Source organism: Heterocephalus glaber, unplaced genomic scaffold (assembly GCF_053883595.1).
Source record: "Heterocephalus glaber isolate CG9 unplaced genomic scaffold, H.glaber_assembly_v1.0 deba00001572, whole genome shotgun sequence".
Lineage (NCBI taxonomy): Eukaryota > Metazoa > Chordata > Mammalia > Rodentia > Bathyergidae > Heterocephalus > Heterocephalus glaber.
In genome coordinates, this window is record NW_028258357.1 from 17,417,326 (window position 1) to 17,442,936 (window position 25,611).

General features: G+C 36.0%; 1 protein-coding gene and 1 long non-coding RNA gene across 25 annotated transcripts in view; both read right to left on the minus strand.

The window, feature by feature from the left end:
* Positions 1–25,611, minus strand: part of Anks1b (ankyrin repeat and sterile alpha motif domain containing 1B) — a 1,083,815-nt gene that overhangs the window by 718,050 nt on the left and 340,154 nt on the right. The gene's annotated exons all lie outside the window — the stretch shown is intronic.
* Positions 873–24,258, minus strand: LOC147823600 (uncharacterized). 2 transcript variants are annotated; one of them, XR_015443641.1, is made up of 3 exons: positions 15,778–24,258; positions 15,422–15,524; positions 873–13,110 (listed from the first exon to the last, which is right to left on the minus strand). It is a non-coding gene; the product is annotated as an uncharacterized LOC147823600 (long non-coding RNA). The 2 variants fall into 2 exon arrangements; XR_015443640.1 differs by lacking the exon at positions 15,778–24,258 and having other exon boundaries at positions 15,422–15,771.

Here is a 25,611-nt window from a genome sequence, read left to right on the forward strand (position 1 = left end):
TTTTGCCTCAGGTATTTAATTATAGTTATGAAAAAACAGACTAATACAGAACTAAAAGTAAAACAAAGATTTTAAACCATGTAAAACAAAATTCTAATATATTATACATTTTTCCCAGGTAAACAAAATATAGCAGGTAAAAAAATATTCAACAGAAGTTTACCAAGCATTTCCAGAAACTATAAGCTACTTTAAGGGCAACGAGGATGGCCCTCATCACTTGTTGTCCCTAACGCTGATATTATTTAAGGTAGCATCTAAATATTGAAGACCTCATAAAGGACCTTAGATAAGAACATTTGGGAGACTGAACAATGTTGATGCAATCTCTTTGTAATGGATGCCTTTTTCCTGTGCCCTTTAACTTTCTTCCTCATAGGAAATTAGATCAAGAGCCAGATGATGAAATTCTTAGGTTTTGCTGGCCATATACTCTTGGTTGCAACTATCTGACTCTATTGATAGTGCAGGAAAACACTCACAGACAACATATAACTCAATGGATATGTTCCCATAAAGCTTTATTAACAAAAATAAGCAGTAGTAGATTTGGTCTGCAGATTAGTTTGTAGACAACTATTAAGTAGACAATTGTTGTTTTAATTGTCTGGTATCCATTGCCACTTCACTTGACAAAAGGACCTTGATTTTTATTTTTGGAATTCTCTCTCCTCCATTCCCAACATACGTAGTTGGAACTGACTCCAACCCCATAGCATCAGGGTCATTCATGTAGTCCAGCACAGTTCAATTAGGTGCAGTTATTAATCCAAAGATGAACATGTGAACCACAATGGTTCTCAGAGTCTCAATCTTGAGACTTTTTAGATAATTTGAAAGAGAAACTTTTTCTGTGGAGCCTATTAATATAATCTTCAAGATTTTAGGAGAAACCATGTGAAGCGACAGTACCTATGAATGATGCCAACAGAGAAGAAAGCAAAAACAAGACATGGAGAGAAAGAGATGGATAGAGATCAAATCCAGATGGCCTCCTCTGAGCCCCTGAATCCAAGGTGCCTAAAGACATTTAAAGCCTGTACCAGCTGCAACAGAAGGAGATCCAAATTCACGTGCATGAATAACATAAAAAGCAAACCTAGAGAAGAAAAGCAATCCAAATGAGAAGGCTATGAGATACTTTAGAAGGTGCAGCTATATATTTCTGAACCACTGCACAAGAGTTAAAGGAGCAAGAAAGGATAAGTAACCATGGAAAAGATATGAGTTGGGAAATTTTTAAAAATCAAATTTTAAAGCAATATTTACCTCCATTTTAGTAAAAGGTCTGAAATTTCAAAACCAGAAAATAGTTCCACAGATAGGAGCATGGAGTAGGTGTTGGAAAGCAAGAGCATTAACTAACTCACCTTGAGTGAGCAAATAGTACACAAATCTCCTCTAGCAGCGTTTGGCAGTGAACACTTAGACTTTAGGACAGTGTCCCTGTCCAAGAACAGAACTTACTACTCTCTATTGCACCGTCCCTAACCCATGAAAAAAGAAGCTCAGAAACTTAAATGGATAAGCATCTCAGGTCACTTTGATTCAAGATTGCAGTTGTTGGTTTTCTTCTAGTGTTAACTGAGATTTATGTAGAACTAGGTTTAAAAGCTTAGAATTTTAAATTAGGGCTGGTTTAGCACAATATTCTGTAGTTACTTTCTGCATGTAAACCACTTCTTGTCTCAAATACTTATTCTAAACCTCCCTGCCTCTTTCGTCAACCAGGTAAGTAGATGACCATTAGTACTTTCCTTAATTCAACTATGAATATATCAGTAACTTGTTAAAACAATCACATAAAAATAATGTTATTATTTTCATTTGCATGATGGGAAAGGAAAGGAGAAATTTCATTTTTTGAAAGCTAATTGTGTTATAGGTACTATATATTAAATTGGTGATTTATATCTATTTCCTTATTTAATGCTCAATATGATGACCTCTATTTTAACATTCCTGCTTTCAGAAAAAGAAACCAAGGTTCAGAAAGATTAGGAAACCTGTTCAAATGACATAGTTAACAACATAAGGCTCAGATCTTTCTACAGTACTCTAGTACTCTAGTACTGCTAAAATCTACCATCTCTGAAAACAAAAAGAAAATCTCTGTGGATGGTGAAGATAAGTATTGCTGCTTACATTCTAAACTAAAAATAATACAGAGGGTACCTAACTTCAATAAGTAATATTTTAAAAGTGCAGTATAAAATTTCCCTCCTTACAAGGCTTTTAATCTAGTCTGGGAATTAAAAGTAAAACATAAGATAACTGTACAACTGGAAGGCTCAGTCAAATGCACTAGGATCAGAAAGGGTATGAGTTATACGGGCTTATGTACATTACATATTATTTAAATCAAAAGGCTTATAAAATCAGTAAGAAGAATTCAAGAGAACAACTGACACATATATGGGGTATTAATGTGGTTACTTCTACATGCTAAATGAGTTTCATGTTTAATGCCCATATTAGTCAAATGTCCCAATGCTGGACACAATACTCCACACCCATAAGTTAAAGAAAGAAAGATTTAATTTAGCTCACACTTTTAAGAGATTTAGTACATGACTGGCAGGCTCAATGTCTAGTGAAATCTCTTGCTGAGAAGGCTTTGTGGAAGAAAGTTACTTAGTTCATGGAGCTGTGATGCAGAGCAGTGGAACAGCTCCAGAGAGAAACAGAGGTGAGGGATCATGTACAGCACCCAAGGCCATGTTTCCATGACCCAACTAGACACAAATAGTGTGTGCTTTACTAATCTACTAGGTATTTCTCAATCCAATGAAGTGGATCAATCAAAACTAATGACCACAATCCAACTCCCCTGTCAACTTCACAACCAAAAACATCTCCTTAAACCTTACTTAATCTCCAAATAATGACAATAGCAAGTTCATAATTCCATTTTACATAATACAAGTAAATACAATAATCCCTTCCCAAAAGTCTCAACAGTTCCAGCATTTTTCAAAAGTTCAAATTTCAGTCTCTTCTAAGACACAGTGCAAATTCTTAGCTGGGAACTTCTGTAAAAATCAAAACAAGTTAAATAATCCCAAGGTACAATGGAACAGTGTAAACATTCCCTTTCCAAACGGAAGATATAGAGGGATAGAAAAGAATTGCACTAAAACAAAATCCAGCAAGGAAGACATTAAATTCTGTAGCTCCATGTCCAATGTCCAGTGTTCCCTGCAGTTTTGCCAGTTCTGTCCACACTGCCTCTCTCCTGGGTTGGCTCCACTAATGGCCTATAGCTTTCCTTGGAAGATGTTCCATTTTCCTGAAATTTCCAACCTCTTGGGGTCTCCACTGCACCTTTGGCTTTATTCCCATGGCTGCATGTACTGCCTTCTCAGAGGCCTCTTGCCTGGCCTACCAGGCCTTTCTTTGAAATCTGAATAGAAGCCTCTTCGACCCCACAGCTCTTATATTCTGAAAGTCAGTAAAACCACATAACATGGGTGACACCAAAGTCTTCTTTCAGTGGAAGCAGTAGCCAGGTCCCTTTGGATCATGGCTGCAGTGACCCCTGAATGCCTGGATGGCTGAGTATGGTAAAATGAATCCTGGGGAACCAATGCCCTAGGAGGCCCTTCTCAAGCAGAGGTTCCAGGTCCTTTTCAATAAAAGCTTTACATTTTTACACCCTTGAGCCTGGCAATAGGTGAGGTCTTGCAGATTTCTGAGATGTCTTCAAGGTACATTTTTCTTGTCCCCATGCAAAGTATTTGTTTTATTCTTAGTGGTGCTAGTCTTTTTAGTGGCCACACCTCCTTTGACCCCAACTTTATATATGGTTCCTTCTGGACCAAAATTTAAAGTTTTCAAAATTTTCTACTCTGCCTTTGCACCAGATTCTCACAATAAATCTGGCCAAAAGCAGCCAGCAGTAACCATGCTACAGCCTAATTGTTGGGCTATCTTGAAACTTCATCTGCTAGATTAATTAGTTTACCACCATTAATCTCAGTATTCTGAAAATCTCAGGATGTCAGCAAAATGAAAATAAATTTTTTGCCAGGGTGTAACACACATGGCCTGTAGTCCGAATGCCAGCTGAGTCCTTGTTCCCTACTGAAATCTCCTGAGCTGGTTTTCACTTTCCACATTCCTATCAGCACTTTAGTCTTTTGTGATCTGACCCAAATCACCCATCTCACAGCATTCTAGGCCTTCTCCAGACAGCATCTCCAAATTTACTGAAACCCCTCCCACAAAACAGTTCCAAAGGCTTTCAAACTACATGGTCATGTATAATCACAGGAATGATCTCACTTCTCTGATACCAATTCTTTGTATTACTCAGCTTTTTTGTTCCTGAACATAATATCTAACACACACAACTTAAAAGAGGAAAGGTTTTAGTTAGTTCATGGTTTCAAGAGATTCGGGACAAGGTTGGCAGGCTCTAAGACAGAAACCTCATGGCAAAAGTGGTGGAAGAGGGTTGGGGACTTAGCCCAGTGGGGCCATGCCTGTCTCACAAGCATAAAGTCCTGAGTTCAATTTCTGGTACTGGAATAAAAAAGTGGTGGAGAAAAGCTGCTTATTTCACAGTGGCCATGAAGCAGAGCAGAGAAGTCCCAGAGAGAAATGGATGAGTAACCACACATAGTTTCAAAAGTCACACAACCACAACCTACTCAGGAGCATGCTTTATTAATCTACTATGAATTTCTTAATCCAGTGAAGTTGACAAATAATGATTAATGGCCATAATACCTTTATTTTGAAGAGGGGTTGATTTCTAGTTGACTGTGAAGTTAGGATAAATTCAGCTTACTTAATTTCCTTTTTTCTGTGGTATTAATTTCCTATCCAAGTACAATAAAACATTGTCTGTTGTTCACCCGAGTGCCTGAGTATGTCTGTCATGTTACTTCCACAGATATACTGCTTTTCTTCAGTCATACATTCTATTTCAAAGTGAAACACACCTGTCTATGTTTTTTTGAGAAATAAAATGTTCAAATTCAGTTGCAGATTCTATAAGCCTTACCTGGATCCATTTCTTTCCCTCTTTCTCTATAAATGACCTTTAAAATAAAGTTGCTATAGATCTTTTCCACTTACCTTTTTAGGTTTTTACTACATACAATAGTACCTCAATTTACAAACTGACTTTGTTTTAAGATTTGGGGGAAGATGGCTGTGCTTGTGTTTGTATGGGGAAGATGGGCATGGTCATGTTTGTTACCTAATGTGGAGTTCTCAAACAGAAGCACAGTTTTGCCAAATGCTTTTGTTTGTGAACTGAATTGTTTGCAAACAGAAGTATGCATAAACCAAGGTATTATTGTATTTATCCTTAACTTTTACAATAATGTAATATTAAATACACTTCTCAAATTGTATAAATGATGTCAAGAGGTTCTTACCCTTCTATCACTTGCTTTTGTCACTTAAAAAAAGTCTGATTTATTTTCTAGATAAAATAAATAAGTTTCATTGATTTATTATACTTTATATCCTTTAAAGTATTCCATCTGTGAATATTTCATTTATTCATCTAGTTCCTTAAAAATAGAAATTTGGATTGTTATACATTTGGACTTCCTGGTCTCCAACTATGAGCCTTATAAACTTTATATCTGCTGTGATAGTCGTTATAGGAAGAAAAAATGGACTAAGACACAAAACCATATATATAAAATTATTCCACTTTTTATCAAAATTATATATGCATATGCATAAAAAATTAAGACTAAGAAAACCAGATTAGTGGGTATCTCTGATATATAAGATGACACTGCATTTTCTCTATTTTGTTTTTGTTTTGCTTTATTGGAGATAGAATCCAGGGCTTTCACACTGAGCCACATCCCCAGCCCTCTTTAAATTTTGAGACAGAGCATTGCTAAGTCATTAAGAGGTCTAGGTTGGGCTTGAACTCACGACCCTCCTGCCTCAGCCTCCCAGAATTCTAGGATTATAGTTTGTACCACCATGCCTGGCTATTTTGTATTTATTTCTATAATGCTATATGTGCATGATTTTATCTATATTTATAACCAGAATACATTAAATATGATTCACTCTTATCCTGACGATGACACATTTTGATTTTCTGACCTTTAATACTAAACAAAAGTCTTTACATACCTAAGTTATAATCAGCCCTCATGTCTGTGGGTTCCATACTTAAGGATTAACCAACCACAGATTGTGTAAAGTATTATACAGCTAGGTCTACTGTTATTTTGACTGTCCTGAATATGCACTGATTTTTCTTCTTGTAATTATATCCTAAGGAACACAGTGTAAAGACTATATAGTATTTACATGATATAAAGTATTATAAGTACCCTAGAGATGCTTTAAAGAATACAGGATGATGTACCTAGGTTCCATACAAAAACTACCCCATTTTTATGGTAGTAATTTTGGTACCTACAGGGTATCCTAGAACAAATCCCCCATAGAGTCCAAGCAACAACTGTACTATAATCTCCTTGCTATCTTTCAAACCTAAAATTAATTACATTCAATAATACTTCTTTTACAAAAAGCCTTCTGACACTACCATATTCTCTCTCAGAACTGGATAATTATCACATTATCCTAATAGATTAATTGTTGGAACACAGGTAAAAAAAAATAACCATAAAAGTTTAAAGAAAACGTACAATGAGAGAAAAAAGTTGTATGTACTGGAGAAATATATTTAGATGACCAACTAAATCTCCTTAGTATGGCATTTACATGTGAGATTTAATCATTCTTAAGATCTTATTTTTAAAGACTTTTAAAAATTAATCTACCTATTATTCCTAAATTGATCAGAATGATGGGTACTTATTCATGTAATAAAATACACGAAGAATTATAAATATTCAGTAAGAGGCTACCCACCAGGTACTGCATACACAGAATTGAGCACGTTGTGATAAATAAGACAGATCACCTTGGTGTCTACAACTGCACCATCTAAATCAGGTGAGAATGAAACTACTGGCTGTAATTCATTAAGTAGAGCTCCTAGGGCACAACTCCTCTCATGGATGAACCTATGAGACTAAAGAGGCAAACTTCCAAACATACAGTGGTAGGTAGTTATAGCTATTGACACTCCAGTTTAAAAACTGGTAAATGCAAAGTAACTGTTCCAAAGCAGAAATCTAGTTGAACAAATGGGAGTTTCTTGATTAGGTTTTGGGGCCTGAGAATAATCCTCCTAGCTCTCAGTTCCATTCTCTGAAGATCCCATTCTTCTTGGTTCTGCCCTCTGAGTCATCTTTCCTTTTTCACGAAAGGTAGAGTACATTTGTCATCACATACAGTACTTTTATCAGACTACATCCTGCTTGTAGAATTTAGGGATTAACAACTCTTTTCCTTTTCTACTGTCACTCTTTCAGACAAAACTGGCAGTGTTTTTTGCTGAAATGAATTTCTAAGAAATTTGTGAGCCTTCCATGGATTTCACAGGGATTCACACTCTAAAGAAAAGCCATATCCAAGGATATTTTCAAGATTCTCCCTTTTCTACATCCTGGACTCCTTCTGAGATGGATGAGAGACAAAGCCTCCCAGAGACCTCAGACTCTGCTTGACAGGATCAGCGAGGCACATGCCTAATCTCTCGAAAGGAGCCCTTCCTTCTGAGCTTTTAGCAAATGGTTGTACACATACTCAACAATTTCCTCATGTCAAACTCTTGGCAGCCATTTCTGAATTTTAGCAGCTTCTGCCATCAGAAAGACTACAAATTTTTAGTCATTCCATCCCATCGTTTTGTTTTGATTTTTCCCTCCATTTATCTTTCTACCTTTGCATTTAATTAGCAGAAAGAAGAGGAAACACAGCAAAAATTTTAATGCTTTATTTTAATATCTCCTTAGCTCTATATACAAGCCCATTGCTTACATGTTCTACTTTCCACATAACAGTGAGACACACAAGGTCACTAATTTCTCTGCCAGAATATAAGAAGGATCCTTATTCCTCTGGTTCCCAATAACATCTTCCTCACTTCTGAACCCTGAACAGCAGTATTCTCAAATGTCAGATTTCTACTAGACTCTATCCATATTGATTCAGATTTTTTCTATCATATCCTTTTTCAATTTCCCACTCTCTGCCTACTGCCCAATCCCACAATTTAGGTATGTGTATAGCACACTTGATGTCACCAAAATTTGTTAATTTTTATTGATGTAGAACAAATTACTATAAACTTAGTAGCTTAAATACAAGTTTTCTCTATAATTCCAGTTTGCTTTAAACTCTGCATGCTGAAGAACTGGACTAGACAGCCCGAGTTCCAATTGGTCATTTAAACTCCACAGAACCACCGGTGATAAGTGGCCATTGAACAATTGAGTAATTCCTGTGTTTTGCTTGTAATTAGCTCTGCATTGAGGGACCATACAGCCATGCACTCAGGACCCCTCCTGGAAATCCAAGAGCTGTTCTTATTATTATTTCCAATAAAACTCTCCTAACCTCCTCCTTTGGTTAGTAATTCCATTCCTCGATGGAGCTCAGTACATATAACATTCTCAGTGCCTCTGAAACTACAATCAAGATGTTGGCTAGACAGTGGTTCTGATTCTCATCCAGAGCTTGAGCTTCTCTTCCATGCTCACTCAGGTCACTGGAAGAATTCAGTTTCTTTCAGCTGTAGGACTGAAGCCTGCACTTCATACAGCTTCCCCTCCCATGGGCAGGTCACAACATGACACTGTGCTTTCTTTCAGGTTCACAAGAGAACATCTGTCATTAAAGGGCTCACCTGATTAGGTCAAGCCCATCTCACAAAAATTTCTTTGATTAAATAAAGCCAACTGATTAGTGCCTTAATTACATATGAAAATCCCCTTTTATGCATAGATCCCTTCAGGTTAGTAAGAAAACTACTTCAGTGTCCAATCCCTCACCCACCTTCACATACACAAACATACCTAATTAGAGATCTAAATGTTTGTAAAATACATCCATATGACTAAATGAGTTCTTTTAGTGGTGCCGAACATCCTTGGTTTAGCAGCAGAGAATGTTGGCAGTAAAACTGATGCAAGGGAAGAGGGTAGGAAAAGGCCCCTAATGGATGGTTAGCATAAAGCAGCAGGAGACACTGGGAGAAAGAAGAGAGGTCACCATCACCCATTCAGTGTAAATAAAGGTATTATCAGGACCAAGACAATGATAGACTAAAGTGAGCGAGTCTTTCTGTCATGGGTCAGAAATATCAATAAGAAGGCATTCCTAAGAAATTTTTAGAGGAACATAATTACTCTTACTATACACTTTAACTAACCAAACTATGGCTATGCTACAAACCTTCTAGGTAAGAGCTTCTCAACTGAGACTGCACTTATCTGGAGATGGACAGAAGTGATTGAGGTACCTAAGTCAGCTCCCACCTCCTACACCACCTTCCATTGAGCGGTTCTCACATTTGACAAAAACGACAACATACTACTTCATATTGGCCAAGATTCAGTGGTAAAACGAGATCATCATATTCTTGTAATAATTTCCTATTATCACCATAACAAACTACAGCAATCTATTGCCTTAAAAAACCAAAAAATATTAATTTACCATTCTTATAAGTCAGAACTACACAAACCAAGGTGAACTAAATCAAGATGTCAACAGGGCTGCATTTCTTCTGGAGGCTCTAGGAGAGTCTGTTTTTTGCTTTTCCCAATTTCTAGAGGAGAACTGCACTCCTAACAATGCCCTTCCTCCACCTTCAGAGCCAATAGGAAAGCATCTTCAAATCTCTCTTATGCTGGTATTGCTCCATTTTACAAGGACTTGTGATTACATCGGGTCCACCGAGATTACCCAGAAAAATCTTCCCATCTCAAACTCCTCAGCTTAATCACATTACCAAAATCCATTTGTGTTATGTAAGATAACATTTGGTATGGTATGAAATTAAGACATGAACATCTTTGGGGGAGATGTCATTATTGTGCTCACACAAATGTCAAGTGTCTTCCTAATATTCAAACTCAACCAGCTACTGATCAAATTGCTCAGTAATGTACTTGTGAGTTTGCTTATAAAGTTTTTTTCAGTGCATTTCTATAGATTCTTATATTCTCTGAGAAAATAAAGGAATCCTACTTCACAAATCTGATTAGGTAACAGAAATTGTAAAGTGGTATCATATTCTTAAGGAGTTGCTTTCAAGCATTCAAGAGCATCTAATCCTTTAACTGTCATTTAAAGTAAGGGAAAAATGAATACCATTACAGACATTTCCAAGTAAGAAAATCAAAGCATACAGTGCATTAAGTGGCTCTGCCAAGATCAATCATGGATGAATACTGGAGGAGTTATGAATAGAACCTAGCTTCCCCCTATTCTCATTCACTCTCTAAAAAGGCCAGTAAGAATAGTTACTGTGATTCATACCAACTGTCTAGGGCTTCTTCTCCAAAGCACTGCAGATCCACAAGAGAAATCACAGAGACATTAATTAACATCCCTTTGGTTCATTTTTCTATTTCCTAGTTTCAAAAAATCTTTAAAGAAGTATGGAGAACATGCAACAACCTGTTTGGGAAATCTACTCAACTTCGAATTTTTTCCATTTATATTTCAAATAGGTTTGGAAAGTCTTAAATAAACATGATGTAAAATTTTAAAAACATATATTGGCAACCTGATTGGAGGATACAAAACAGTAATAGAATGATGGATGTGCTATTCTAGGGCTCTAATTACAGAAGTGCTGACACAGCCCTGCAAGAGGCTGTGAACAGCATAGCAGAACGAGCTAGGGAGCTGAACAGAAGTTGGGGGAAATCTTAATTCTACTAATATTCTAGGGTTGTGACTGTGGACAAGATACCAAACCTCTCAGATACTGCATCTTAAGAAAATAACTATCTTGCAAGTTGATGTAAGGATTAAAGATAATATATGTGAAATATCTGGCAATAAAAACATTTAATATCTCCTACTTAGGAAAAAATGAAACTATAGGAACAGGCTTTTCTGCTAAAAAAATGTTAGCAGTGGTTGCTCTGCTATGCTGCTCAGATTCTGCTTCAGGGTAGAAGGATTTATTCTCCAAGCTGCTGGGAGTGCTGCTAATGGAAAGCCCATTGTTCTCTCTGTCTCTATCTAGGGACTGCTTTGGCAAAAGAGAACCTCCTTGTCCACTGTCCACTCCACTCAGGGTGACCTGCTGCCAGTGACTGTTCAAAAGGTCCAACTCCAGGTCAGAACTTGCCATAGGGCTGGATGAGGCCTTTGTTAAATAACTCACCTGTTCAGGTTCTCCCTGTGTCCAGTATGGCTTCCTTCCTTTCACTCTTTTCCACTGGTGGTCTCAGCACACTCTCTAATAAGCCTTCCGAATCCCAATCAGAGGTGGGAATCAGTTTATATCTCAGTAGCAATAATGCAGAGTGAATGGTGGCTCAGACTTTCCTATGGGCTTCAGCTTCATCATTACCCACAAGGGCACAAGGGCACATGACAAACCCATGCACTTTTAGGTGCTCTGGTAGAGATTCCAAAGTAAGGAATCCTAAGAATTGAGCCTTGCTTCAGCCCTTGTTTAACAGGGAACCAAAAATAAATGTGAACCTTCTGCTCCAGCTGTTTTACTCCATTGAATTACCTTTCATTCACCAGTTTATACAAGGATTCAGCCTGTCACATTAGAAATGTTGCTTATCTCACAATTGATGAATTTTAATATGATCTAAGTAGTAGTAGATGATATTAATACTTATTAGTATTGTTTTAGAGCTTTATAACACTCTGGAAAAGAAGAGAAAGAATATATGACACACGACTGACAAAACGTTGATGAAGCTGAGCAATTGGTGCACAGAAGTTGATTACACTAGTCTCCCTATTTCTGTATGTTTGAACCTTTCCATAGTAAAATAGTGGGTACTGGTATACTTTATAAAGGTGTATGTATGTACCTTGTAGAAGTAAATATAATGCATGTACTTTAATTATCAATTTTAAAGTTTAATAATATATTAAATTTAGTCCTACTTATGTTAAGCAAACGAATCTCAAAATATGTTTTCCAGAGCAGAAAAAATAGGGTTTCTCGGCATGTGCCAAGTAGTTTTCAAACTTGTCTTTTAAATTGTGAAGGATTTATTCAAAAACAAACATAATAAGACATTTCAAGCTAAATTTTTATTTTAAGGGTTTACTTTTCATATTAAAATACAGCATATAGCTGTTCTGTGTATTATACAGACTTTTACATTATGAAGACTTTTTATAATAGTAAATTTTTCTAATTTTAAAAAGTCTTTTTTGAAAACAATTCATGTGAGTTTTTAAAACATGTTATAAAATATATCCAGGGCTAGGGATGTAGCTCAGTGACAGAATGCTTGCCTAGCTTTCTTGAGCTTCTCAGTTGATTCCTCAGCACCACCAAAAGAAAGAAACTCTAAACGAAGGGCCACACCACACCCTTCTTTCTCCTCAACTCTTAAAATGATTCTGAAGACTCAACAACTAATTTCACCTTGGCTATTTGAATTTGGGGCAAACAATTCACATATAGATAGATAGATGGATGTCAGAATCACAATTAGAAAATAGTATATGACTCAGTCTGTGTAGTGGTGAGAGAGAGAGAGAGAGAGAGAGAGAGAGAAAGAAAAGAAGTCAGAGTCAGAATTAGATAGTAGTATGTGACTCAGGTATTCAATCTGTGTAGTGGTTTTATGTCATCTAACTCTCAAATATTTATTTTAAGCACACTATGGTGAGGAAACTCTTTGCCCCAAATATACTACACATACATGTTTCCTATCTTCGTATTCTGCTATGTTGGAAGATCTTTTTGAATTTCAAGGTCATTTGAAGTCATTTCATCCAGCATTGTGGGGGAAACCACCATTCAGAAAATGATTTTTAGGCCAGGCACAATGGAGCACATCAGTGAACGCTAAAGTAGGACAATCATGAGTTTGATGTTCAAGGTCAACCTGGGAAATATAGTGATTCACTATCTCAAACAGGAAAAAAAAGGAAAGGAAAAAAGAATTTTTTTTCTCAAAGGAACTTGATTATTTCAACAGTCATAGAGGTTCTTTAAGGGATCTGTAGCCAGGTCATTATACCCAGGCATCTCCACATAAATAAGGGTTGGTACATCTGAAACAAAAAGAAAGGGTTAGAGCATTCTAAGGACAAAGTCACTGTGTGAATTAGGAGCTGATCTAAGAGCCTGTGAAGGCTGAATTTTAAAAATATTTTACCTAGTTTTCTGAATTACCTTCATGTAGCAAACAAGTCAATAAAATCCAAATATGTACAAAACATGCATATCAAGCCCAGTCCTGTGAGAAACATGACAGGTTTAAAGGAGAATTTGACGTGAATTAAAATGGGGTAAGAAGGGGATCCACTTAGGAAAACTAAGTTGTAGTACTAAGACTTACTGCTATTACCTTGTGCATTTACCTTTCAAATCAACTTCTCTGATCAGTAAGACAAGGCTCCTTACAGTTGCTATGTTCCCAGGTTTAAGAATCAAGTATGATATTTCCAATATTAATAATAACTAGTCACAAGAATTTTAAATAAATAGATTAATACAATCTTGAACATAAATGAATCAAGAAAAAAGGTTTAAAGGAACATTTCTAAAGTTAAAAACAAATATACATGTTCTGTCTCCCACATTACATTTTTCTAAAGCTTTCTGAAATAAGATGGCATTGGCCTTATGCCAGGTAACCCAGAGGGGGATCGACAAACCTGACTTTAAAGAAACACGGTAATTCAAAATAAACCATGCAATTATGTATTTCAAGTCAGGAATATCTAATGTATCATTAATTTAAAATTCAACAGTCTATAATTCCTGTAAATTTCAGTTTTAACCACAGTGTATAAAATTTAAGCATTCTGTATTAGGTACTTGCGTGTTTATTGAACATGGAAACTACTTCAGGCTAATGCAATAAATATAAAAATTTATACTGTAATATAATTTTGAGGCAATATTAAACTTGTAAAATTTAGGCAGTAAGCTTAAAACTCCAAGATAATTACAGAAATGAATAATTATTTCATATATTGTAATTCTCAATATTGTGATAATAGTAACTATAGATTTAAGACATTTATACAAATAATATTTCAATAATATCACATATATAATATGTATCATGTTTTTATTCTTACAATATATTTTGAGTGTATTACATGACTTAGGTCATAACAACATAATTTGATCATTATCATCTCCATTCATTATTACCATCTCGATTTTATGGATATGGAAATTGATCTGATAAACCTTTTTAAAGAGATAATAGGTATCTGAACTGGACAGACAGAACATGGGGCTAACTACATCAAGACTATTTATTAATATTCTCGTACTAATAGAGTCTCAGTCATAAAAAGTAATTGATTTTAAAACTACATTAGGCCACAGATTTTCAGCATCTGCTGATTTCCTAGTATACTCTAATTTATTGATTCAATGAATTACATTAATTGATTTCCTTATACTTAACTATTCTTTCATCTCTGGAGTAGATTATACTAGGTTATTGGTATTATCCTTTGATTACATTGCTGTACTTTTACAACAGTATCTACACATGTATTGACAGGTGAGACAGTTTTCTTGTTGTCATTTTTGTTTTTGAGATGGAGTATCACTATATTGTCCAGCTGGATTTGAACTTATGGTCTCAAGTGATCCTTCTGCCTGAGCCTCCCACGTAGCTGGGACTACAGGCTCATGCAATCATACCTGGCTTAAATAAAATTAGCCGAAGTCTTAGCAAAAATAACAGGCCAGTATCCCTCATGACTTTATACACAAAAATGATAGGCAAATATTGGCAAATGAAACTCAACAATAACCAAGTGAAGATGGGAATGCAAGGTTGGATCGACATCTGAACAACAAAATTTTTCATGAGAATTTAAGAGAAAGTATTTTTTTTTAACTCTATAATCATCTCAATGTAGGGAAAGCAGTTGACAGAATTTAACACATATTCATGATTTAAAATTCTTAGCAGTTCAGGAAGAAACTTCCTCAACCTAATAAAGGACATTTTATTAAAACAGAATGACTGGTATCACAATGGTAAATGACTGAATGTTTTCTTCCTAAAACTGAGTAAAAGTAAGAGTGTGCACTATCAAAACTTCCATTCCCCATTGTACTATATGTTCTAGCCAGTACAGTAAGGTAAAAACAATAGATAAAAGGCATAAAGATAAATGAAAATTAATGAAACTATCTTTGGGCACAGACATTATCATCTGCATAGAAAATTCTATAAAATCAAAAAACTACTAGGACTAGTGAGTAGAGCAAGTTAATGATATACAAGATCAATATGCAAAATCAGATACATTTCTGGATATGATCAATAAACAACCAGTAAAAAGGAATGTTAGAGTGAGCAGCACTCACACAGAGCTCCAAGATACGCACCAAGGTCAGTCAGAGCGCGGTTACATGAGGCAGTAGAGTCAACGACCACTGGAAACCATTGTGAACAGGACAGCGAACAGGTGAAATACAGAAAATGACAGGGCTAGAGCAAGAAGTGAAATGGCCCATCAACCCAGGCTTTGCTCCCAGCCCAGGTATGGAGAAGCTATTGTCCAGAGAGAGAATCAGCCACGCGGTTTCCCCTCCGGGACATGGCCCAGAATGTGTGATAAAAATAGCAAACAGGTCCCCCAGTTACCAGCATGGATCCCAGCCCAAGGATGCAAACTTAGCCATCCTGTGAAACACGTTTTCAGGGAAAAAGGGAAGAGGCGTGTCAGCAGCCAGGCACTCACCCCAGATGCTGCTGTCCCCAGTGCTGGTAAAGCTACACAATTCCATCCCCATCTCAGAATCTGTGGTAATAACAGCAAACAGATTCCTGGACCGTGAGTACGGAGCTCAGCGCGCCTTCAGAGACCTAGCCATCCTATGGAATGCCCAGAACGTTCAGGGAACAAGGCGGGGGGTGGCCATTGCTGGAATCACCGGACACCGCTGTCCCAAAGCAGGTGACAACCGCGTGATCTCTGCTTCTCTGGCACTGGGCACAGGGGGAATCGAGTGCTAAAAATAAATTCTGAGATCCAGGACAGCTGGAAACTGCAGTTACTGGGGTTGGAGAGAAACAGCCTGCATAACTGAGAAAACATTCTCATTAACCCTGGATGTCACTGAAGTCAATGAGGGCTGAGCAAGCTGAGACAGGGCAGCCAGGAGTTCCAGAGATACAGTAAGAAGGGTAGGGGTAGCACTCATTAAATTCATGGCCGGTGGTGAAGCCGGGCTGAAATTTATTACAGGGAGCAGAGTAAATGCCCTGCCACTATCTTGAGAATAATAGAGGCTCCAGAATATGGTGAGCTAAAGACAATGGGACTGGAATTGGGCAGTGCATTTGCCCTCCTTCTGCAGTTCGCTCAGGAGGCTGACCTGGAGAACTGTTTGGATCCTCAGAGCCACTCACTCCCAATGCGTATGGTGTATGAGTACAGTATATGCAACTGTGTTTGGGCGAGGATTATTATTCTAGATTCTACAGTGATTTAAATTGACCTGTTGGACTCTCCCTCAGTAAGGGTTCCTCTTTTGAGCCTTCCAACATTTGGTCTCTGCCAGTGTATTAATTGGTTCCAAAGTCCATGAAGTGCCTCGCATTTTCTACTTATATTTTCCTCTTCTCTCCTCTCCTCTCCTTCCTTTCTCTTCTCTTCTCTGTCTTTCCTTCTCTTCTCCCCTCCCCTCTCCTTCCCTCCCTTCCTCTCTCCTCTTCTCTTCTTTTACTCCACCAGCACACAATACATCTCAAATGTCTCTTTCTTGCCTCCTCCAATCTGGTCATAAAAATATCATCAAAATGTATTTTTTTCATGTTTTTCTTCTTTTAAAAATTTATTTCCCCACTTTTCTCTTTCTTTTCCCAGACTATTCTCAGCCCTAATATTTCATCATCTTCCTAGTTACTGAAACAGTTGCAAACTTTTAAAACAAATTTGTAATTATGTGTTGATATGTGACTGGTTCTTTAGCTATTGATATCACCAGAAGTTGCTATCTTTTAGCAATGTAGGGATAGGGACTGATTCTAGTACTTTGAATAGGTTGAGTAGGTGCATGCACACTCAATCATACCCAAAATTGAAGAGATCTCTAACTGATGCCCCAATTGATCTACAATGTTCAAGACAACAACACAAGAATCATGAGCAAACAAGGCAATAAGATGCTTGCCTGCAAAAATTCATAGCTCCTCAAAAAACAGATGTCAGAGACACTGAAGTGGATGAATTTCCAAAGGACCCAAAACAAGTAGGGACAATGATTGAAGACACCAATAATACACAAACAAGTAGCTAAATGAATCATTTACTGAGATGATCAATGAACTTAAAGAAAATGTAAATAGCAACTGACTGAATCAATAAGAAGATACAAATAAGCAACTGAATGAATTAAGGCATACAATGCACGATGTGAAGGCCTACTTCAGTGAAGAATTTAGAGGTTATGACAAATAATTAAGCAGAAATCCTGGAAAGGAAGAACTCAGTTGGAAATTATGGCAGTAAGGAAGATCAGTCAGAAGATAAACTATTAGGACTTGAGGACGAGGTTAATATAATAGAACATTTGCTCAGCAATGCTGAAAAAACAAGAGACTATCAAAAGTAATCTAAGAGCTCCTAGATCAGTGGTGGTGAACCTATGGCATGCATGTTATCTGTTTTTCCTTTAAGACAAAAGATGTTAATGTATGTGTTGTTTTTCTTAAACTAAAACCTCAGTATTCAGGGTCCAAGTTCAACTTCTGTATGTGCATAACTATTTTTCCCAGCACCATTATAAAGAGGTTGTCTTTTCTCCACAGTATGTTTTTGGTCCCTTTGTAAAAAATCAGATGGCTGAAGGCGCATGGGATTGCTTCCATACCTCCTATTCTATCCCATTGGTGTACAAGTCAACTTCTGTGCAAGTACCATGCTGTTTTTGTAAATAGAGTTTTGTAGTAAAATATGAAATCCAGAATTCTGATGCTTCCTACTTTGTTCTTTTTGCTCAGGATTGCTTTGGGTATTCTGTCTGGGTCTCTTCTGATAACATGTAAACTCTAGGAATGTATTTTTTTAGTTCTGTGAAAAATGTTGGTATTTTAATAAGAATTGTCTTGAATCCTTATAGCACTTTTGGTAATACGGTCATTTTAAGTACATTAATTCTGTCTATCCAAGAATAGGATATCTTTTAATTTTCTAATATCTTCTTCAATCTTTTTCTTCAGAGTTCTACATGAGTTTTTATTATCTAGGTATTTTACTTTCTTGGTTAGGTTGATTTGTAGGTATTTAATTTTTTTGATGTTATCATGAATAGAATTTTTCTAATTTCTTTCACAGTGGATACATTATTGGAGTACAGTTTGCTACTGATTTTTGTATGTGGTTTTTGTATCCTACCACTTCATTGAATTTATCAGCTCTAAGCGTCTTCTGATGCAGTTGGGCTTTCTTTTTTTCTTCTATATAAAGGATTATATTATCTACAAATAGAGCTAAACTGATTTCTTCCTTTCCTACTCGTTATTTCTTTCTCTTGCCTGATTTCGCTGGCTAAAGTTTCAAGTGCTGTATTGAACAAGAGTGGTGAGAGTAGACACTCTTGTCCAATTCCTGGTTTTAGAGGTAATACTTTCTGTTTTTCCACATTCAATGTGATATTGACTGTGGATTTACTGTATTTTGCTAGTTAGTTTGAGGTAAAGTCCTACTATACCTATTTTCATCAGGGTTTTTATCTCAAGGGATGTTGGGTTGGTATCAGAGGTTTATTATGCATCTATTGAGATGATTATGAGTTTTTTTATCCTTAATCCTATTTATGTGGTATATTTCATTTATTGATTTATATATGTTGTACCATCCTTGCATCCCTGTGATAAGGTTGACTTGGTCATGATGTATGATTTTTTTCACGAGTTGTTGAATTCTGTTTGCAAGTACCTCACTGAGAATTTTTGCATCTATGTTCATCAGGAATATTGGCTTGCAGTTTTCTTTTTTGTTGTTATTACTGATTGTCTTGTTTTGGCATTAGGGCTGGCTTCATGGAAAGAGTTTGGGAGTGTTCCTTCCCTTTCAACTACATAGGAAATTTTTTATGCTGGTATTAGTTCTTATCCTGAGTTCTGGTAAAATTCAGTGGCAATTACATTGAGTTGTGGACTTTTTTTGGTTGGTAGAATTTTTATTACTTCATCAATTTAATTGCCTGTTACTATTAGTCTATTCAGAGTATTTATAGCTTCTTCATTCAATTTGAGAAAGTCATATGTGTCTAGGAATTTATTCACCTTTTTATTCCAAATTGTTGAATTTATTGGAATGTACAAGTAAGTTTTCAAAATAGTTTAATTATCTAGATTTCAGTGATGTTTGCTGTAATTTCAACTTTTTAATATCTAATTATATTGACACAGCTCTTTGCCTTCTTTCTTTTGGTAAGTTTGGCTCAGAGTCTATCAATTTTATTTGTCTTTTCAAAGAACCAACTCTGGTTCATTTACCCTTCATATTTTTTTTTAGTCTCAATTTCATTGATTTTCATTTCGAACTTTGTAATTTCTTTCCTTCTACTAGTTTGTGGTTTGAATTGTTCCTGTTTTTCTGGGTCATTGAGATATATCATTAAGTTATCTGTTTGGGATCATTCTGTTTCTGTAATGTAGGTGCACACAGCTATAAATTTCCTTCTTAGAACTATTTTCACTCTCACAGATTCTGATGTATTTCCATTGTCATTTGATTTTATGGATTTTTAAATTTCTTCCCTGATTGTTCTATGATTCACTGATCATTCAAGGGTATATTATTTGATCTCCATGTATGTATGTGTAGTTTCTGTGGTTTCTTTGCTGTTGATGTCTAGTTTCATTCTGTTGTGATCTAATAGCATGAAAGATTATTGTCTTTTGTATTTTTGAGACTCTGCTGTTTTTGGATGAAACACTTTGTAGGTATCTCTTGACTCTGTTGTTCTATGGTGTGGGTTAACTCTGATATTTATTTACTGAATTTTCGTCTGGTTGGTCTCTCTGTGAGAGTAGGGTGTTAAAGGCCCCCACTATCATTGCTTTGGTTTCTTTCTGCCCTTGCATGTCCAGTAGTTTTTGTTTTAGGATGTTGAGCATGCCAACATTCAGTGCATATATATTTATAATTATCTTTTCTTGGTGAATTGTTCCCTATACCAATATTCTGATCTCTGTCTCTTCTTACCAGTGTTGATTTGAAGTCTATTTTCTCAGAAATTAGAATAGCTACTCCTTGAATTTGGGCTCTGGCTGCATGGAGCATCATTTATCATCCTTTCACTTGCAGTCTGTGTTTTTTTGCGAATTAGGTGTGTCTCTTGCAGTTAACATACATTTGTTATTTTTAATCCAATCTGTCACTGTTTGTCTTTTGATTGGAGAGTTAAGACTATTTACACTGATTATTATTATTATTGAAAGGTATTTACTGACTCTTGTCACTATACTGTTTGTCCAATGCTTCATTCCTTAATTGTTTTCCTCCTGTTTAACTACTTTCCCAGTGAGATGTATTATTTCCTTTGGTCTCATGGCTGATGTTGACCTCCTTGTCTGTGTTTAGGATTCCCTTTAGTATTTTCTGCAGTCCTGGTTTGGTGATAATGAATTTGCTTAGTTTACTTTTTTCATGCATAAAATCAATTCTGAAAGATCTTTTTTTTTTTTTTTTTGGTGCCGGGGATAGAACTCAGATCCTTCCACTTGCGCAGCAGGCGGCAAAACCACTGAGCTAAATCCCCGGCCCTGAATGATCATTTTGCAAGATATAGTAATATTGGTTGGAAATTATTTTGTTTTAGGGCTTCAAAAACTTCACTTCAAACTCTCCTAGCATTTAATGTTTGTATTTGGAAACATGTTGTTATTTTCATAGATTTGCTTTTGTAAGTTATTTGAAATTTTTCTATAACAGCTTTAAATATTCTCTCTTTGTCCTAAATTTCTGAGATTTTGACTATGATGTATCATGGAGAGATTCTTTTCTGACTATGTCTATTTGGAGTTCTAAATTCCTCATTTACCTGGGTATTCATCTCATTCTCTAGATCTGAATATTTTTCTGTAATAATTTTGGTGAGTACATTTTTGTACAATTAAACTCTAACTTTACCTATTCTTCAAAGCCAATGATCCTTATGTTTTTCTTTTAGAATAGTCTAGGACAGTGATGGGAAACTTTTTAGAGATGAGTGCCCAGACTACAACCCAAAACCCACTTAGCAATCCTACATCTTGATAGTATCCCAAGTGAACTGAAAAATTTGTTCACACAAAAGTTCTCACTTAAATGTTCAAATCAGCTTTTTTTTATAACATCCAAAACACAATCCAAATGTTCATCAAGAGGTCTAAAAACAAGTTGTGCTATATCCATAAAAAGTACTGTCACTTAGGAATGAAAAAAATGAAGAATTGATATATAAATGAATCTCAAAATCATTATGCCAAGTGAATGAATTCAAGACACAAAGTAATGCTCATTATATGACAATTAATATATAAATCTAAACAATACAATGCTGTCATGAAATCAAAAGATAAAAGATTACTTAGGGAAAAGGCAAGGAAGGGATTGGCTGCAAAAGTACAGAAGGTAACTTTTTTCAGATGACAGGAATATTCTATATCTTGAAAACTACATTTGTCAAGTCTCATTAAACTGTGTAACTACAATTGATAGATTTGATTATACATACATTAGATGGTAATACAAAGAGACAAAAGTGTCAGTTATCAAAATATTTACTATTCATTTTTTTAAACTGACAATGGTTAGATTTCACAAAATATTCCAAAATATTATATATCCCTAAAATATTGGCCCCTCTATGGTATATTTATTTACAGAAACACATCTAAATCTAGATATGTGAAATGTTCATTGTGCTATTATCAAAAAGTATTTTGTGAGGGACCAAGTGCTCCAAGATTTAAAGATGATGGAGGAGATACAACCCATATAGATCTTACCCCAGAATATTATACCATCAATATTTATTGTATAAATATTCCATTACTTTGAAATCACCAAAATTAATTACTACAACCAAAAATAATTGCATTTTGGCTTTTTCCCCTTTCACCTTGCATTGTAAGAGCAAAACTACACAACTGAATTTTCTTTGTATTTGAGCTCAGTAACGAAAAAACCTAGAGAAATATAGATTTCAATTAAAGTATATAAACTGCCATTTCTTCTCCTCAAAGAAGATCTTGACAATAGAATGGGGGAGGAGGAATTTCAATAATTAATTATAAACATTTAAGATTCTCAGTGCGCTAGGTATTTTACATAATACAGGGGCTGTAAGTTGATAAATGGTGCAGATTTGAAACATATTCCGCTTAGTTTCTTTATTTCTAAGAGTTGACTAATACTATGATAAATTCTGGGGTTTTCCCACTAGAATTACAACATTAATAAATGACTTTTCAGATCAAATGACTATGAAGTGAATTATAAAATTATATTAATCATACATAAGCAATGATGAATTTAGGGGTTTTTCAGTTAATGCTATATTGTTTCATTATAATATGCAGCATTTTATAATACTTCCAGGTAAATTAGACCAAATATCAGCAATATCTGTGAAATTCCTATATTCCAGAATACTATATACCATGTATAATCAACAAGAACAGTATGGTATCTCAGGAGACTTCAGTTTTAGTTGAGGAAACCAAACCCAAGTGTACAGATTCAGGTACTGTACACATTCATACAGTGGATCCTTGACTTACAAACTTGATCGGTTCCTGAGGGAGAGATGGTTATACTAAGTCAGTACAGCTGAGATCTGGATGTTTACCTGGGTACTCGCTATAGCTAACAAGAGGCAGATGAATCATGCATTAACCTCGTTAATCCAGGTTGTTCGTATGTCAGGCCTGGTGTAACTTGAGGGTGCGCTGTAATGTCATTCTTTCAGGGCAATACTGACACATATCTGCTCCCTTAGTGTCCCTATTGAAACTTCACCTGTTAGTATTTAGGTTGACCTCTTGAGATCCCTTTCACTGAAAAATAAATGAAATGAAATGTATTGTTGTGTTCTTACCTAAGAAATCCAGAGCCCTTCTTTCTTTTTCCCAAGTGCTCATATTGGAAAATATGCACCTGCCATATATATCTATGCAAAAAAGGCAGGCAAAGAAGAAGGTAGACACAGAGTGAACAGAGGGTAAATTAGGTATTTAACAACTCATCTAGAAAGGAGCACCAGTGTGGGAAACTGGAGGAGAACTGAGCACAGGGGAAAGGCTGCACTCAGGGGTGACTGCATATTGCAGGGTCTAGGGAAAATTCAAGGCAGCTGAGGTTAAGTTGGTCACCAGAGTATGTACTAGTGGATACTGGAAAGCAGACGAATCTTGTGTTATCTTGATTGCTTGTACCCATGCTTGTGTGAATAAAGGCAAGATGAGCCAGATACAGGGGGCTCCTCTGTCTACTACAGCCGAAAGCCCCCTGGCTGCCCATGTATTAAACTGACTCCATGTCTCTTTGTCATTCATCCTCACTCAACCCCTGGTCAGGAAGAACAAAGTAACGGCCTAGGACCCCCACCAGTGGCGCCTGGGTGGGGAAAGCTTAGAGGAGTGGGTTGGCTGACCACAGGTGGCACCTGGGGCAGGAGGGACCTGAGACCTGCCAGGAAGACTGAAGACCATATAGGTGGGTCAGGTACATACCAGCATCTCAGTTTTATAATGCCATTACAAAAGTTCATGAAAATTAACACATCCCTGTGAAATACAGTAATATACTACCAACTTGAAATTTTTATGTGAAATTTTAGTATCTTAAAACTTATTTTCACATATCTTTTTTGCTACTAAGACATTTATTTTCCTCTAAGTAATTACCACTGGTAATAATTAGAAAAAGTGGAACCAGGAATGGGAATTTTTAAATGGGATAAACCAAATGGCAGAACAGGTAAAGAACTTTGCATTAATAGCAGATCTTACTACAGTTTGTCTTGCAAGAAAAGCTGTGGGCTGGGATGTAACTCAGTGGTAGAGTACTCGCCTGGCATGAGTGAGGTCCTCGGTTGCATTCGCAGTACCATGAAGAAGGAGCTGGGGGATAAAGGTAGCACATACACAAAGGATGCTTCCAATATACTTTAAAATCATTTCACCAGGATCACATCTTTGCTAAAGTGGTGGAAGTGTGGAAGTCAATACTTACAGGTCATTGGGCCAGGGATGTAGCTCAGTGGTTCCAGCGCCTGGCTCGCAAGCGCAAGGTCCTGAGTTCCATCTCTGGTACCAAAATAATAATAATTACAGGTCATAATATCAGAAATTGACACAGCATCATATAATGAAAATGATTTCTTAGTATGAATATTATCTACAATAAAGTAAACTAAATTTACAGCAATTACATTGAAACTGAGGAAATTAGAAAGCCTAAGAAGTTTCGAAAGATCAAGTGATTTTGACTAGAGTGGTTTTGGTTTGTTTTTCAATACTGACTACTGAACCCAGAGGTTTGAGTGCTCCACCACTGAGCTACATCCCCAGGCCCAAATGGAATGATTTTATAGTGCCCATAATTACTCATAAGATGTATAATATGTCATTTCCAACCTCTTTATATGCCCTTACTGTTTTATTTTGGTGAATCAAACTGTATATTTAATAAAGTCTTTTCTAAATTTACTTGTGACCTTAGGAAAGAGAAAATGATTCCTAAATTAGAAAAGTAATGATGAAAATAGCAGATTACAGAGAATGCTAAGTGTTCTAGCTTCATAGTGATGGATGGTAATGATCAATGATAATTTGGGGAGAATACAAAAGTTTCACATTTGGACATGCCATGTAAAGCACTTTTGGTGGATCTAGATCAGGATTTTTATATCCTGATGCTTTCAAATAGCATCATTATTTCAGGTTAAAGACATAGGTAGGAAATACTTGAATATATAAGAAAACACTGTGGTGAATATAAACATTTAGAGACTGAAATAATAAAGTCATTCAGAAAAGTAGTAAGGGTAGAACCAAGCTAGAAAGAAGTATTATAGAAGCCAGGGGAGGAGAGTGGTTACAATTGAAGAGTTCTTCAGCCTAAGAGGCACACTAAGCCAAATATTACAATGTATTATCTAGCCTTTCTATTGTGAAGAAAGCCTTAAAATATGAAGGGTAAAATATAATGAAACAATGCAAACTTAACACAAAAGAACAAATATCTGAAGGTTTCGGCTCTGGAAGTAGAAAAAGAACAATTGAATGCTACTACTCTTTAAGACAAATTGGAGTACACATAAAATTGCTCCAAGCTAAACACTCATAGAATTAATAAACTGCATGGTTATTCAATATAACTTCACATGATTTATACCAAAGATTCATCTACATTCTACAGAAGGAAAATATCCATTTTCTTTCTGCTTTCTAAAGGATTTCTAAATTCTGAGAGAAAGTCTGTGATGATTAATGTTTGCTCAATTCAAGAGGAAAACAGTGGTTATCTCCAGTAAGGGTTTAACAGGTGATTTCTATTCGAAATTTTCTTTAGTGA